General features: G+C 40.4%; 1 protein-coding gene across 1 annotated transcript in view; it reads right to left on the bottom strand.

Annotated features, from left to right (window-relative positions):
* The window catches only part of SPINK5 (serine peptidase inhibitor Kazal type 5), a 270,877-nt gene that overhangs the window by 168,849 nt on the left and 85,468 nt on the right, over positions 1-16,560 (bottom strand). The window contains exon 2 of the mRNA XM_077772967.1: positions 3,105-3,234. The gene's annotated coding sequence lies outside the window, so the exon portion shown is untranslated. The remainder of the gene's footprint in view (positions 1-3,104; positions 3,235-16,560) is intronic.

The following is a 16,560-nucleotide window of genomic DNA, read 5'->3' as shown; positions in this document are numbered from 1 at the left end:
AGAAAAAGAAGATGGAGACAATTAGCTGTAAGTGAATGGGAAGGGTAGAAAAATGATTAGTCTGTAGCTGAAACTACTCTTTTGAGTGAGACTGGAGAGGAGCAGGCTGGATCTCTCATGCCAGTTCTACTTGTCTACTAAGGCACAGAATTGAGCCTGCCCTTCTATATAAGCATTCTTCCTTTCACTATTCAGAAGACCTCCTGGCGTTTCAACTGGGCCTTAGAATATATCAAACAAAAAGCAAACCAAAGCTTTTTCCATACAAGGCCAAGTTGGATGGGGCTGAGCAAATCATGGGTCCCAAAGAGCTGGTAGTCTGAGTAGGACAAAGAGTCACGCTCTGCTGCTGTGTCCGTAGAGGTCTTCATAAGGAGGCAATGAGGACAGCTAATATAGATAGCTCTTTGGCACCGGTGAGTTACAACACTGATGCCATTGCCTAATGTGATCCCATGATCTGCATTAAAAATTTCGTTCCCACCTTGTGATACATGATGTTTTCCTATCGGTAGTTAATAGTCTTAGTGCTGATTCCACTGCTCTGTCCCGATTCCTTCTGGCATGTTGAGCTCCAGGAAGGCTGGCTTCCACCAATATCCTCCCTTCCTTCACAGCTTAAGCTGTAGCCCGTGGAATTTTTATTTGGTGCAGTGCAACTCCTACTCTATGTTTCCAAACCTATTGTCTTAGTATAGACTTATGTTTTGATTCCTTTCAGACATTCTGGCCTCTGATTCTAAAAGCCAGACTCTGAGTACTAAAAATCCTTTCTCTCAAACTACTCTCTTAGTGTTTACTTTCAAAATCCTGACAGCATAAGCTGGCAGTGAGAGCATGACATAGAAGAGCATGTGGGAAGGGGAAAAAAGAACTATCTACCCAATATTGCAAAATATTACTCTGCTGTATCACCTCCATTCCCAGGATCATATATGCAATATGTATGGAACCATACACACATATGTGTGATGTCCAAGTCTCTATGGCATCCAGTGCATCATCATATAGCCCTGACTAGGAAGCCCAGCTCTAAATTCCGCCAAATTCTACCCAACGGTCCTAGTTGTGAGCTTATGAAGCAGCTAAGTTCCTCCTTTCTCAGCGTAGTCATTTGGGTACTTGAAGATAATTAATTTGTACCTGAGTTATCTCTGAGCTATTACTAAGTAGTAGTTTCTTCTACTCTTCTTCATAGACTTGGCCTTTCCTATTTTTCATGAGCTTGGACCTTCTTTTGGATGTGCACAAGTTTTGTGTGTCCCTCCTGACTGTGACTTTCCTAAATAGGTTGTGTCATTCCAACCAGGGATTCCAACCAAGCCCCAAATCAACTACAGAAACGTGTCCAATCTCTTCGTTCCTGGCACCACATGCCTAAAGCAAAGGATGTCGGTACCATGCAGTGCATGTGCAGATTTCTCCTACATCTGTCTATGTGATATCTTCAAGCTCAGAAAAAATATTTGGGGCCAATTCAGGGTAATCTTCAGCCTCTCCCTAGAGCTCAAAGAGCACACAGGTGGCCAAAACATCCAAGACCCATAACAAGACTACGATACTGTTTCTTTTAATGTATTACATAGTAATATGTCTAGTGACAGAGTAAATCTGAAGTCCCCACAGGTGAGCCTTACTTCAGAAATCCCAGCCTAGAGGGCAGCAAAAGACCAGCGGGCATGTTTGTAAAATGATGTAGTGAAAAGAGTTGGAACTTGCAACAGACTTTGCCAATAACTTGCTTTGAGACCTTGAACAATCAGTTCTTTCTCTCTTGATTTAATTTTTCCCACATGTGAAAGAGTAGGATGACACTCCAGCAGTTTTCAAAAATATTTGTTCATGTTATTTAGATTTTTTTGTGTATACATCATCTGTATAGAAGAACAGCTCTGCTTATAGCTTGTTTTATTTTCCAAACTGGAAAGATTGCCAGGAAGAAAGGAGGAAAAGACGGAGGAAAGGGAGCAGGGAGCGAGAAAAGGAAAGGTAATTTCAAATATTCTTTCTAGCTCTGAAATTCTACTACATTCATTTAAAATGGTGCCAAATCATCAACTCTGGAACTAGACTTCAGTCAATCTTGAAATCTAAACATTTGTATACTAGGATTTATTGTCATCAGTTCTACTCAGATTTTCCTGAGCTTTGTAATCTAAATTCTTTTTTTGTAAATAGAAACAGCAATAGAGGGTAACATTAATTTCCTACAGCTGGGCCTAAGGAACCAGAGGAACTGAGATCTTTTGGCGCCCTCTTGTGTCCATAATTAGTAATCACAACAGCCAACTCCTACTAAGTATTAGGGACTTCTAATTAAGACCTAAGGCAGTGGAGTAGAATACCCAGAAAAAGAAGTTGAGGTGGTGATAAGGCTTTGTCATTATTTCTAGAGATCTGCTGTAATTTCACACACTTTCTACAAACAAGAATCCCCACAAAGAAAACTACTTCCTTTCTCCTCTTTATCTGAATACTACCCACTCTTTGAGAGAAAGTTGATCACCTTTAGGTGTTTTCTTTAGTTCACCATAATGATCCCTTCTCTGCATAATTAGAGCAGGTAAGATTACAGGTTTTAACATCAGGTGTCAGTTGGATTCTCAACTCTGCCCTTCATTAGGGTAAATCAATTAACCTCTTCTAAGCGCTTCTACAGCTAATTATCAGTGAATGGGAATAAAGCGTAATTCCTTCATCTGTGATTAAATTAAGCAAACCCACTCCCCGTCAAAAGTTAGAATTGTAGACATAAGCCACAAAATAAAGAACGGACAGTTTGGACTTCATCAAAATTAAAAATGTTTATGTATCAAAGGACACTATCAAATAAGTGACAAGACCTAACAAATGGGAGAAAATATTTGTAAATCAAGTAGTCTATTCTTGCTATCTGTGATATTTATATTCTACAAATCACTGCAAAGACTGTATTGGCAAAAACTGAAACACGGCTCCTAAGAATGTATATGGAGGGATATAGAGAGAAGGGATATAATCACATAGATTATAATCATAAATCCTAAAAACAATTCATCCTGGCATTCATTTGTTCTTAATTTTACATGAGAGAAAACAAGGCTCAGAAGAGTGAAATGACTTACCTGAGACCACACTACTGAGGGATACCAGCATTGGGATTCAAACCCGTCCAACAGGCCCCAGAGCTGGACTTCACATGTGACAGTGCACTGCCCCGGCCATCTTCATCCTGTGTTCATCTCTGTGTGACAGCTGGAACAAGAAGGTAGAGTGCCACCTTATTCTACCTTAGCTGGGAATGTGTGCCTCTGGCAACTAAATTTTTCACTGTTCTACATGTCTTCAAATGATGACAAAACCATAATGATTTTTGAGTTGTAAATAAATTTTAGCAGGTAGGGAAATTCACAATATAGAATCTGTAGACAATGAGAGTCAACTGTATCTGATAAGGGACTATTATCTAGAATATGTGAATAACGGTCACACTCAACAACAAAAAGATAAACAAGCACATCTTTTAAAAGGGGCAATGGATTTAAATAGACATTTCTCCAAGGAAGTACATGAGCCAAGTACAAATGGATGTCAAGTACATTAAAAAGGTGCTGATTATTGGTGCAATGTAAACTGGTGTAGCCACTATGGAAAACAGAATGGAGGATCCTTAAAAAATTAAAAATAGGGGCGCCTGGGTGGCTTAGTCGGTTAAACGTCAGACTTTCGCTTAGGTCATGATCTCGCGGTTATGGGTTCGAGCCCCCATCGGGCTCTGTGCTGACTGCCAGCTCAGAGCCTGGAGCCTGTTTCAGAGTCTGTGTCTCCCTCTCTCTCTGACCCTCCCCTGCTCATGCTGTCTCTCTCTCTCTCTCTCTCTCCTAGAAATAAATAAAAAAAATTAAAACTAGAACTAGCATGTGATTCAAAAATTCCACTTCTGGCAATATATCTTAAGGACACAAAAACACCAACTTGAAAGATACCTGCATTCCTATGTTCATAGCAGTATTATTTACAATAGCCAAGAGATGAAAACAACCTAAGTGTCCACTGATAGATGAGTTGGTAAAGAAATTGTGGTATATAAAACAATGAAATATTATTCAGCCATAAAATGAGGAAATCCAGTCATCTGCAACAACATAGATGGACTCTAAGAGTATTATGTTTCACGAAATGAGTCAGACTGGAAAAGACAAATACAGTATGATCTTTCTTATATGTGAAATCTAAAAAAAAAAAACAAAACCCCAAAATTAAACAACAACAATCAAACTTGTTTATAAAAGGGGATCATATCTGTGTTTACAAAAAGTAAGATGGTGGTAGGGGAGGAGGAATTTGAAGAAGGTGGACAAAAGCTACAGGTTGTAGTTATGTGATAAGTACTAGGGATGTAATGTACAACATGATGACTAGAGCTAATGCTGCTGTATGATCTATAGAAAAATTGTTAAGAAAGTAAATCCTCACTCACTTTCCCCTCTTCAATAAGTGATGTTGGGAAAACTGGACAGTGACATGCAGAAGAATGAACCTCTACCACTTTCTTACACCATACACAAAAATAAACTCAAACTGGATGAAAGACCTAGAGACAAGAAAACCATCAAAAATTGTACAGGACAAAAGAGGCAGCAAACTCTTTGACCTTGGCCACTGCAATTTTTTACTAGGCATGTCTCCAGAGGCAGCGGACACAAAAACAAAAATCAACTATTGTTACCTCATCAAGGTAAAAAACTTTCTGCACAGTGAAGGAAATAGTCAACAAAACTAAAAGGCAACTGACAGAATGGGAGAAGATATTCGCAAATGACATATCAGACAAAGGGTTAGTATTTAACAACTATAAAGAACTTATCAAACTCAACACCCAAAAAACCTCCAAATAATACAGTGAAGAAATGGGCAGAAGACATGAACAGACAGTTTTCCAAAGAAGACATCCAGATGGCTAACAGACACATGAAAAAGTTACTCAGTATCACTCATCATCAGAGAAATACAAATCAAATTCATGATGAGATACCACCTCACACCTGTCAGAACAGCTAAAATTAACAACTCAGGAAACAACAGATATTGCCAAGGATGTGGAGAAAGGGGAACACTTTTGCAGTGTTGGTAGGAATGCAAACTGGTGCAGACACTGGAAAACAGTATGGAGGTTTCTCAAAAAATTAAAAACAGAACTACCCTACAACTCAGCAATTATACTAAGTATTTAAATAAAAGATACAGGAGTGCTGTTTCAAAAGGGCACATGCACCCCAATGTTTATAGCAGCACTATTGACAATAGCCGAAGTATGGAAAGAGCTCAAATGCCCATTGTCTGATGAATGGATAAAGAACATGGGGTATAAATACAATGGAGTATTACTCGGCAATCAAAAAGAACAAAATCTTGCCATTTGCAAAAAATGTGGATGGAACTAGAGTGCTGTGTGAAATAAATCAGAGAAAGACAAGTATCACATGACTTCAGTCATATGTGGAATTTAAAATACAAAACAGATGAACTTAAAGGAAGGGAAGCAAAAATAATATAAAAACAGGGAAGGAGATAAACCATAAGAGACTCTTAAATACAGAGAACAAATGGAGGGTTTCTGGAGGGCTTCTGGGTGGGGGATGGGCTAAATGGGCATTAAGGAGGATACCTGTTCAGATGAGCACTGGGTGTTATATGTAAGTGATGAATCACTAAATTCTGTTCCTGAAGTCATTATTATACTATATATTGATTAATTTGGATGTAAATTTAAAGAAAAAAGAAAGAAAAATCTCTAATAATGGAGACTTTATTGTCTCCAAGGGCAGATAATTTCATATTTGAACAATTCTGGCTATTAGGAAATTACTCTGTATAAATGGACAGCAGCATATTCACCCAAAATATTATAATGCCTGGGATCATTTGGAAAAATCATGATATCCCTTTCCCTAGGACACTTATATAGCAGATTGAAGACAACCATTCCTCCACCATTCTCCTTCCTCTTGCTCTCCTTTTGTGTAATACATGTGTGCATGCAGACACACACACACACACACACACACACACAGTGTCTTCTCCCTAAAAAAAAAAAAAAATCCCCTTGCTTAATCCTCTCACAAGCAGTCAGAGCAGCTAAGATGACATGGTTAATGACAGATTTGGATTGGGTTTCAACTCTGCCTTTGTGATATGTGTTACTCTGGACAAATCAGTCACCTCAGAGTCCCAGTTCCCTCATGTATGAACTGAGCATAATAAAAGTGTTCGGTACAAAGGAGTATTGTGAGGATTGTAAAGAATTCAGTGCATACACACACAAAGAACACAGTGGCATCTGCTAGGTATTCAGGGAATACTAGCCATTATTTTATTAGTAATTGCATTGATATTGGTTATTACGATTCTCCTTATCTAGAAATCTGGTCTTGTTTGACAATGCTTTCAAACTGTTACCTATAATGACATCAGATGAATAGTTCTGTGTGCTTACTATAATACCAGGTAGCACAGAAGTGATAGATTATTTCCTTTTACAGAAGACACTGGGACACAAAGTAGGCAGCCTGCGTACAGCCACACAGGCAGTAGGTAGCAGAGCAGGAACACTGATCCAAGAATCCTGGCCAAGACACCATTGCAACACGCCAGTTATGCCGTCTTAACTCGTTATTTATCCACAAGGTGGTGCTAGGCAGTAGACAGTGACTCTACATTAAACCCTCTCAAGCAAAGAGATAAGCACCTCAAAATGAGGCCCCATGGGGTGAGTCAGTATTTTCAATGAAGACATTTTCTTCCAAAAGCAGGACTTCAAGCCAGTATTTAAGGAGAGCATATAAGTCATGAGGGTGTAACATATAGCATTACACTAGTTAATACTACTATACCACATATTTGAAACTTGCTCGGAGAGTAGATCTCAAAAGTAAAATAATAATAATGAAAGTATATAGGTGGTGTGGTCAGTAGCACAAATGTTGGGCACCAGAGAGGCACTTAAATGTTTGAAGAAAATATGAGGGGAAAATGTGTATGAGTGTGAACCAAAACGTAAGCAACCTCCTACCACTAACTTCCCTATGTCTGGTCCCATAGCACACATTTCACACCCTTATGTCCACATTGCTAATGCAATCATTCTTTCGGAGAGATGAAAACAAACTAAGAAATGTAGATTATGGGGGCGCCTGGGTGGCTTAGTCGGTTAAGCGTCCGACTTTCGCTTAGGTCATGATCTCGCGGTTCGTGGGTTCGAGCCCCGCATCGGGCTCTGTGCTGACTGCCAGCTCAGAGCCTGGAGCCTGTTTCAGTCTGTGACTCCCTCTCTCTCTGACCCTTCCCTGCTCATGCTGTCTCTCTCTCTCTCTCTCCTAGAAATAAATAAAACATTTAAAAAAATTAAAAAAAAAAGAAATGTAGATTATGTGTATATTAACTTGTAAGTGTTCATTACCTTTGACCCTGCCCCAGGGTATTAAAGAGAATTCTGCATCATTCTAGACTTCCCACTAGACCTCAATCCCTCCCCAACTTCAAAAATATAGATTTAGAGTGCTCCAGTTCTGCTCCTGGCCCATTCTTGACAGAGACTTGGCAAATGAGAAGAGAAATGCATGGAGAAGTGGAGAGAAATTTCATCAGAAAGGCCAATATGTAGTCAGCTGAGAGCATAAAATAGAGGCGAAGGATAAGAGAGGAGAAGAAACATGGAGATCAGTAAGGCTCAGTTTTATTTTGTTTTGTGTTTTTACCAACATGAGTCTCATGAAGGATGGATAGTGAAGATTTGAAATAAAGGCTTAGCGTGGCTCTAGAACACGAGAGATGTGAACACCAGAGGCAGGAAAAAGGAGGATGCAGAAGAACTCATAGGAAATACACCCCTGTTGATGTCTGCCAGGAGATTCAAGTAACAAGCTGAATCACTCCTAATCACGTTTGGGCATCAGACTTGTTTTCTTTGAAGATGAATGCACAGAGAACGTCAGCCAGCTGTAGTTCTCAGGCTTATTCTGGTTACAGCAACACTCACCGAGGCAATCACACACTCACCCACCTTGCTGGAATGAGCAATTCTTATCCTGTTTGCTTCTCCTTGCTCCCAAGCCAACATGCAGAATAAATCATTTCTGTGATAGTGAAAAACCAATATTAAGCAAATTATGCTCTCTTGCCACTTAAAAAACACTTTTTAAGATTTATTTCTGAAAGACGGTGTGAGCGGGGGTGGGGGGTGTCAGAGAGAGAGAGGGAGACACAGAATCCGAAGACAGGCTCCAGGCTCTGAGCTGTCAGCACAGAGCCCGAAGCAGGACTCGAACCCATCAACCGTGAGATCATAACCTGAGCCGAAGCCGGACGCTCCCTGGCAGCACCCCTCTCCCCTGACACTTTTTTTTTTTTTTTATTTCTAGGAGAGAGAGACAGCGTGAACAGGGGAGGGTCAGAGAGAGAGGGAGACACAAACTCTGAAATAGGCTCCAGGCTCTGAGCTGGCTGTCAGCACAGAGCCCGACGCGGGGCTCGAACCCACAAACCGCGAGATCATGACCTAAGCGAAAGTCGGACGCTTAACCAACTAAGCCACCCAGGCGCCCCCCTCCCCTGACACTTTTAAGTGTGTAATTGAAAGACAAACCTCTTCCACACCTGCTGCTCCTTACAGTTTTACACTTCAACTCATTTGAACTTCACAACATTCCTGGAAAGCAAGCAAGGGTCATTATCACCATTTTACAAGCTGAGGGAAAGGAGGTTCATAGAAGGTCTCAAAGTCGGTATGCAGTGGAGCCAGATTTTAACTTCAGCTTCCGACTGCAAGTCCCCTGGGCTCCGTGGGATTTGTCACCTCACCTGTCCACTGTTCAGAAGTGCTTCACATACTACTTTGTGGAGACTGCTGAATACATAGAGGCAAAAAGCATTTTGGCTTAGAGGTTGGAGGACTTGGCTCTAGTCCCTACCTTTCCATAACTTTGGATAAATTATTTTTCCACTCTGAAGTTCATCGACTTCATGTGTTTGCATTTATCTTTTTTTTTTTATCGAAGTATCGTTGACACACAGTGTTACATCAGCTTCAGGTGAACCGCAGAGTGACTCACCAAGTCTTTACCCTATGCTGCACTCATCACAGATGTAGTTCCCATCTGTCACCGTGCGACACTATTACAGTACCATTGACCACGCTCCCTATGCTTTACCTTTTATCCCTGTAACTTAACTCATTCCCTAACTGGAAGCCTGTATCTCCCACTCCCCTTCACCCATTTTGCCCTTCCCTCCACTTCCTTCCCCTCCCCTCTGGCAACCATCGATTCTCTGTATTTATAGGTCTACTTTTTGTTTGTCCCTTTGTTTTGTTTTTTGGATCCCACAAATAAGTGAAATCATATGGTATTTCTCTCTTTCTCTTTAAAAGTCTTGTCTATGTCTATAGTTTGTTACTCAAATATTCTATATGATCGGTGATAACAGTTGTAATTACTGAAGTCTTCTATAAGGCACGTATTAATAACAGGTGCGTAGATTTGTCATCCCTTTAATCTTCATAACCTTGCAAGGTTTCAGAGAGGTCAAAATAACTTTCCTAAGCAAGGCTTGTCTTGGGTGGCAGCAAGACAAATAGGTCTCCACACCCCCTGCCAGAGTCTTAAAAGCTTATACAGAGGTTTTGAATGGAGCTCAGTCACGTCTCCAGTCCAGATGGTCTCATCAACACATTACTCTCTCAAGGCTATGTATGTCCGTGAAAATGCCTCATAGGGTGGACGATGGAAAGAACATGTACTTCAAGGACAGAGCTGTGTGGGTTGGGGGATGTGGAGCCTCTAATTGCCTGGGTCCAGCTCTAAGGCCACCCAGTGGTCACACCCTCTCAATGACTTCCTTCAACAGTTTTGGATCTGGGTTTGTCTTCCTCAGAGTCCGGGTTCTTAGAAACTGCTTTGTGCCCTCCAGAGAGTAGGGTTTCTGTGTGGTCCCTGTGCCTATTTCTGTCTTGAATCTAGGTGGTGAGAAGAACTTCTCCTTTGAATGTGACCAGAAGACTTTACTCTGGTACCTCAGTACCCTTTTCCCCATGCTTCGTATCTGCTAAAGCCCCTGTCTGAAATTGCTGGTACATAACTATCTACCCTCTTTCCCGACTGCACTAAACCAGGATCCACATGTTTTTACAGTTTCTATATAACAGTACACAGGGAGATAAACTTTAGAAACTAAAACATAATAAGAAATGCTTTCCTTCGCATCAAAGTCTTGGGAACTTTATGGGGGAGAAGAGACAACCTCAAAATACATGTTGTGAGAAGCTTTGGCTTCATTCTGGATTGTAGCCATATTTCTGAAACCCACACTCTAAGCAAGTGGGACAGGTTTGAGCACTTAATTAAGTCAGTGGGCCCTCTTCCAGCCAAACGCAGGACTCTTCAATCCTCACGCCAGGGGAGGAAGCCCAGCTTTCACTGGCGAAAACACCATTTCCAAGTCAAACAAGAAAAAACACTCTCTGAATTTCATGGGCACCAACACATGTCCCTCTCCTCATTCACAAATAGGCAATTCCGGCCTTACGTTCCTACACAGCTCAGGCATTCCAGACCATGACAGAGTCACCAGGCTTATCCCACGCCCTTTCTTAGACACAGAAACTGAGGGCTGGAGACTTGCTCAATGTCAGGAGACTCCTAAAGACTGTGCTCCTCATCCCCTGCCCTTGTATTAAAAAACTTAATGCTTCTTCTTGGGAAACCAAACAACCACTGGGAGTCATCGTGATCAGCCACGGTGGAGGACTGCCCTGGGCAAAGTCCTCCTTTCCTCCTGACTTTTTTTAAAACATAGATCCACCAATGATCATGTCCATAAATGGCCTTAGAGAGCCAGTCTAAGATCTCCCCAAATTACTGTGACAGGAAGAAAGAAGGCCAGAAGGAAGAGAAGGGAGGAAGGAGTAAAAGAAAGGAAGGAATCTGTCGATAAGTGCCAGAAATGTGGGAGTAGGCCAAATTAAAGGGGTATTTTACTTGGTACTTCTTGAAGCCTTTAATATGGTAAAAGCGTATTGTGATCTCCTGATAGAGAAATATGTTCCCCAACTTATTTGGCCACATTTATATTTTTTATCCCATCCACGGAGAAGTACCACATTCAGTGTTCTATGAAGCCCGCTTTGGGATCTGTTCATGTGGTCTGGTATTCTTAACATTTGCAATGTTCAGAAAGCAGAAATCACTTGCTGTTGTTTGTTGTTGTTGTTTTAAGATGTTTTTTTGAGAGAAGACAGAGAAAGTGCAAACAGGGGAGGGAGAGAGAGAGGGGGAGATAGAGGATCTGAAGTGGGCTCTGTGCTGTCAGCACAGACGCAGGGCTCGAACTCACAAACTGTGAAATCATGACCTGAGCCAAAGTGAGACGCTTAACTGACTGAGCCACTTTAGCACCCCAGAAATGACTAGTTTAAGGCCTTATAGAGCACATTTCAGAAAAGGAGGACTGATGTGTGATAACATGGATAAACCTGGAGGGTATTATGCTAAGTCAAATAGGCCAGAAGGAGCAACAAATATTGCATGGTATCATTTTTATATGTAATCTAAATATATGCATATACAGCTGCCAATTTCATAAAAACAGAGAGTACAATGGTGGTCACTGGGGGCTAGGGGATGTCACAATGAGGAGATGTAGGTCAAAGGATACAAACCTTTGAATTATAAGTTCTGAGGATCCAGTGTGCAGTACGATGACTAGCATTAATAAAGGTATTGCAAGAGTATAATATATGCGATTTGCTGAGAGTAGATTTTAAGCATTCTCACCACACATACACACACACACACACACACAACTACATGAGGTTTTTAGAAGTATTAATGAACTAGATTGTGGCAATCAAAGAGTACAATCTATGTATTCTCACCTTCGAGGTCAATTATCTATATAACACCATGCTGCTATATCCAGAACAGGAATAATTTGGGCCCACAAGATTCAGAAACAATTCAAGCTGCATGAGAGCAGGGACTCAGTTTTGTTAACTACTGAGCATCTTGCACAGGACTTGGCACAATGAAGATATCCGTATTTGTTTAATGAAAAAATGTTAAACAACATTTTGTCTTGTTGGCTCTTTGCAACAACCCTGTAATTATTATTTTAATTTTCAGATTAGAGGGGTGCCTGGGGGGCTCAGTTGGTTAAGCATCTGACTCTTGATTTCAGCTTGTGGTTTTGGGAGTTCAAGCCCTAAACTGGACTCTGTGATGGCAGTATGGAGCCTGCTTGGGATTCTCTGTCTCTCCCTCTCTCTCCCTGCCCCTTCCCCACTGCCTCTGTGTCTCTCAAAATAAATAAATTTTAAAAAAGAGTTTAAAAATGTTGAGATTAGAAATTTGAGATTTGGAAAGGGATACTAATTTGTCACAAGTTCAGAGAGCTAATAAGCAACTACTATGGTATTTTAGCTTAGTGTTTCCCAAATCCTGATGTGCATATAAATCACTTGGGTATCTTTTGAAGCTGTAGACTACAATTCAGTGCATTTGGGGGTAGGATCTGCAAATCTGCATTTCTAACAAGCTCCCAAGAGAAATTGATTCTGCTATTCCACAGACTACACTTGGAATAGCAAAGCACTAGTTCACAATCATAGAATGCCAGGTTTTTAAAAAATCTTTTTTAATATGTTTTTATTTATTTGTGAGAGGGAGAGAGCACAAACTGTGAAGGTGCAGAGAGAGGAGACACAGAATCTGTAGCAGGCTCCAGGCTCTAAGCCATCAGCACAGAGCCCAATGTGGGGCCTGAACTTGTGAACCCTGAGATCATGACCTGGGCCAAAGCTGGACGCTCAACCAAATGAGCCACCCTGGCGACCGAATACTAGGGTTTTGAAAGGAAAACACGGTTGATCAAGTTTAGAAATATGAAGCCTAGAGGAGCACCTGGGTAGCTTAGTCAAATGTCCAACTTTTGATTTCGGCTCAGGTCATAGTCTCACAGTCGTGAGAGTTAAGTCCAACATCGGGCTCCTTGCTGGGCATGGAATCTGCTTAAGATTCTCTTTCTCCTTCTCTGTCTGCCCTTCCTTCCCCACCCCACCTCTATAAATAAATAAATAAATAAATAAACAAACAAATAAAAATATGAAGCCTAGATATTATAAAGTGTTCTCCCTTAAAGCCATTTATTGATGTTCCCATCACTTCTCTGAGCTAACATCAGGCTAAAATCCTGCCACACCGTATACAGACACGGCATCACAAAGTGACATAGCCAACCCATAATGATGCACCATGGAGGAACTGAGAGGAAATAATCCATAATAACTTTGCTCCTTTCCTGTGACTTCCCACCAGAGATTATCATGAGCCAGAAACAATAGGAAAACAGGAGGCAAAAAAGTCCATTGATATAATCCAGCTGGGTCAGCCTCACAGGGCATAAAGCAGAGTAGAGAAAAACAGAGGGCAGCTTTGGAAGGGCAAACCAACACTATCCAGTGCACTTCTGACTCTGTGCAGAGACCCGACCAAGATCATTTCTGCCTCTTCTTTCACCTGGAATGAAACAAATGTCAAGGGGGAAATGGGAGGAAAGAGGCGTACTTTTTGTTTGTGCGCCTGTACACGTCACCTAGAACTGGACCACCCTACTCTCTGTGGAAAAGCAGTACGTGTCTTCACCGGCAGGTTAAACCCTCTGGCAGCGTTTCTGCCATTGGCTAAAAAACTTCTCACTCCTTCCTGCCTCTGAGTAGGCATCTCTTACTTCTCTAAATTCTCTTCCCTTTCAGCCTCTAGAAAATAAGCTCTCAGGACTCCCCTGCTAATTATCTTACTATTTCTTCTCAGATTCATCCTTAAGTGTCTCTTCTTAAATATAGTAGTTTTTTGTTTTTTTTTTAATTGGTAGTCCCAAATGACCTATCTACTGAAGGCTCAAACATCCTATCTTTGGGGCTTACTCTCAACCCCATTCCTCCAGGTCCATTTGCCATCTATTATGGGGTCCCCCCCACCTAAATGGTGAAGAAGACTTTCAATCTCAAGTGCCCAACTACACTCAACACCTTTCCCCTGGGCTTTGCTCCTCTGCTCCATTTTCACGATCAGGTCACCATCACCTTCCCACTAATCACCTAGTCTCAAAACCAACTCTAATAAATTTAGCTCCGTGACACCACTAATAGTTATAGCCTTTGCTTATTTCCCAGCAACAAGATTGCTGTTTAGTTTCTCATTTTTTCTTTCCTTGGCTAATAAAATACTTTCCTATTTAATTTCTTGCTTCTTGTTTTTTTTAACCTCTAGTCCAACCTACACACACAACCATCAGATTAATATTCCAAAAATATAGCTCTGATTATATCATGCCTTTAAAAAAATCATTCAAGTCCCTGAATAGCTGTTCAAGTGAAATAAGTGTGAATGTGTGAGCCAGGAGAAGGGAGGCAATTTTAGTATTCCACCTCCTTGGACTCCATCTGTTCTTCTGTTCTTTATCCTCTATATCTTTTTTACTGGTGGTAAATGGTATAATTGTCTCCCTTTTCATTAATTTCCAAATCTTTTGCAAATTTTGGAACTGTAGATAATGTGAGAGGGAAGAAAGGAGAAACACAATTCAGGGTAGCTGAGGAGGAAGGGAGCAATGAAGACCCTGAGTGACCAAATTGGTCTTTAAAAATTGCTAATCATTCAATGAGAAATTAAAAGCATGAATGGTTATTTTTAAAAACCAGAGTTCCTAAGTATGGCTAAAGTGGAGCCAAACTTCATTGACCAGAGTTCTTAGTGTCAATGTTATTTTGGGAGGCTGGGAATTTCTGGAAGGGAAATGATCAAATTCTAATTACTTCAATCTGAATGGAACCAAACTCCAAGTACTCAGTTCAGTAGATGTTCAGCAAAATACTTAAAAATAGAGAAGTCCTGACTTATTTAACTATGCTATCATAACCCTAAAAGCTGATAAAGTATTTTTTTAACTGCTACTGCATAACATACTTAGAGGGATTTGGTAAGAAAGATAATGAACATCATCTCTGAAGAGGAGGAGGGTGAGGATAGAAATAACCATAATGAAGATAATGGGGAGGACGCAGCTGGTCCACCCAGAGAATATGAGGAACAGGAGGAGGAGGAGGAAGAAAAGGAGGAAAATGAGGGCAAGATGAAGCAAGCTCAGAATTGGGAAAGGGAGAATAGGAAATAGACCTCTCATATTCAAAGAAAGAATTTCAGGATGGATATTATGATGAGTATTTGACAAGGAGAGAGTAGAAGAGAGAGAAGAAGGTCTTCAAGGGAAAAAGAAAAAACAAGATGCAAAGAATGAAAGAGAAAAAGACATGACTAAATCCTTTTCTTTTTTAAATTGTTTATTTATTTATTTATTTTAATATTTTTACTTATTCCTAGGATAGAGAGGGAGAGAGACAGCATGAGCAGGGGAGGGTCAGAGAGAGAGGGAGTCACAGACTGAAACAGGCTCCAGGCTCTGAGCTGGCAGTCAGCACAGAGCCCGACGCAGGGCTCGAACCCACAAACCGCGAGATCATGACCTAAGCGAAAGTCGGACGCTTAACCGACTAAGCCACCCAGGCGCCCCAATCCTTTTCTTTTTTAATGGCTAGATCCTTCTTAAAACAGATCCAGTAATGGTAATTTTTCAATAAAATGGGTATTATAGTGATTTCCATAGAAAATAAGCCACAAGTAACATAATACAAAGAATGTGTTTTGCTACTTTCACATTGTCTTCAGGTAAAATAAGCTTTATTAATCTGTTAATAACTGTATTATATGCAGAGAAAAATTTTATTGATCTCATTATCATATTCCCTAGAAATGTATTTGGAATCTTAATTTGTCTCATCTTATTCTTCTTAATCATTATTAGCCAACAATGAAAACATGACTGATTTTACACAAGTTTAATAATAAGTGTTTGCCAATTTTGTTTATCTTTTCTTAAAACAACTGTTAGTTTTATTGATTTTTCCATTTTTTATTTTATATTTTATTTATTTCTTTTTTTAATTTTTTAATGTTTTATTTATTTTTGGGAGAGAGAGGGACAGAGTACAAGTGGGGGAGGGGCAGAGAGAGAGGGAGACACAAAATCCATGAAGTAGGCTCCAAGCTCTGAGCTGTCAGCACAGAGCCCGACATGGGGCTCAAACCCATGAATCACAAGATCATGATCTGCGTTCAAGCTGGACGCTTAACCCACTGAGCCAACCAGATGCCTCTGATTTATTTCTGCTCTAATCTTTATCATCTTCTTCCTGTTGCTAATTTTGGGTTAAATTTATTTTTCTTTTTCCAGTTCCTTGAGGTATAATGTTATGTTGTTCATTTGAGATCTTTCTTCTTCCTTAGTGTAGGTGTCTATCACTTTATACTTCACTCTTAGTACTGTCTGTGCAGCATCACATAAATTTGGGTATGTTGTGTTTTCATTTTTGTTTGTCTAGAGACACTTTTAAAATTGTTATGTTTCAGCTGTATTACATTAAAATTTGACATCTATATACACTACAAAGTGACCACCCTGGAAAGTCTAGTT

This window comes from Crocuta crocuta, unplaced genomic scaffold (assembly GCF_008692635.1).
Source record: "Crocuta crocuta isolate KB4526 unplaced genomic scaffold, BGI_CrCroc_1.0 scaffold107, whole genome shotgun sequence".
Taxonomy (NCBI): domain Eukaryota; kingdom Metazoa; phylum Chordata; class Mammalia; order Carnivora; family Hyaenidae; genus Crocuta; species Crocuta crocuta.
Note: the sequence above shows the minus strand (reverse complement) of the source record. Positions and strands in the feature narration are given on the sequence as shown.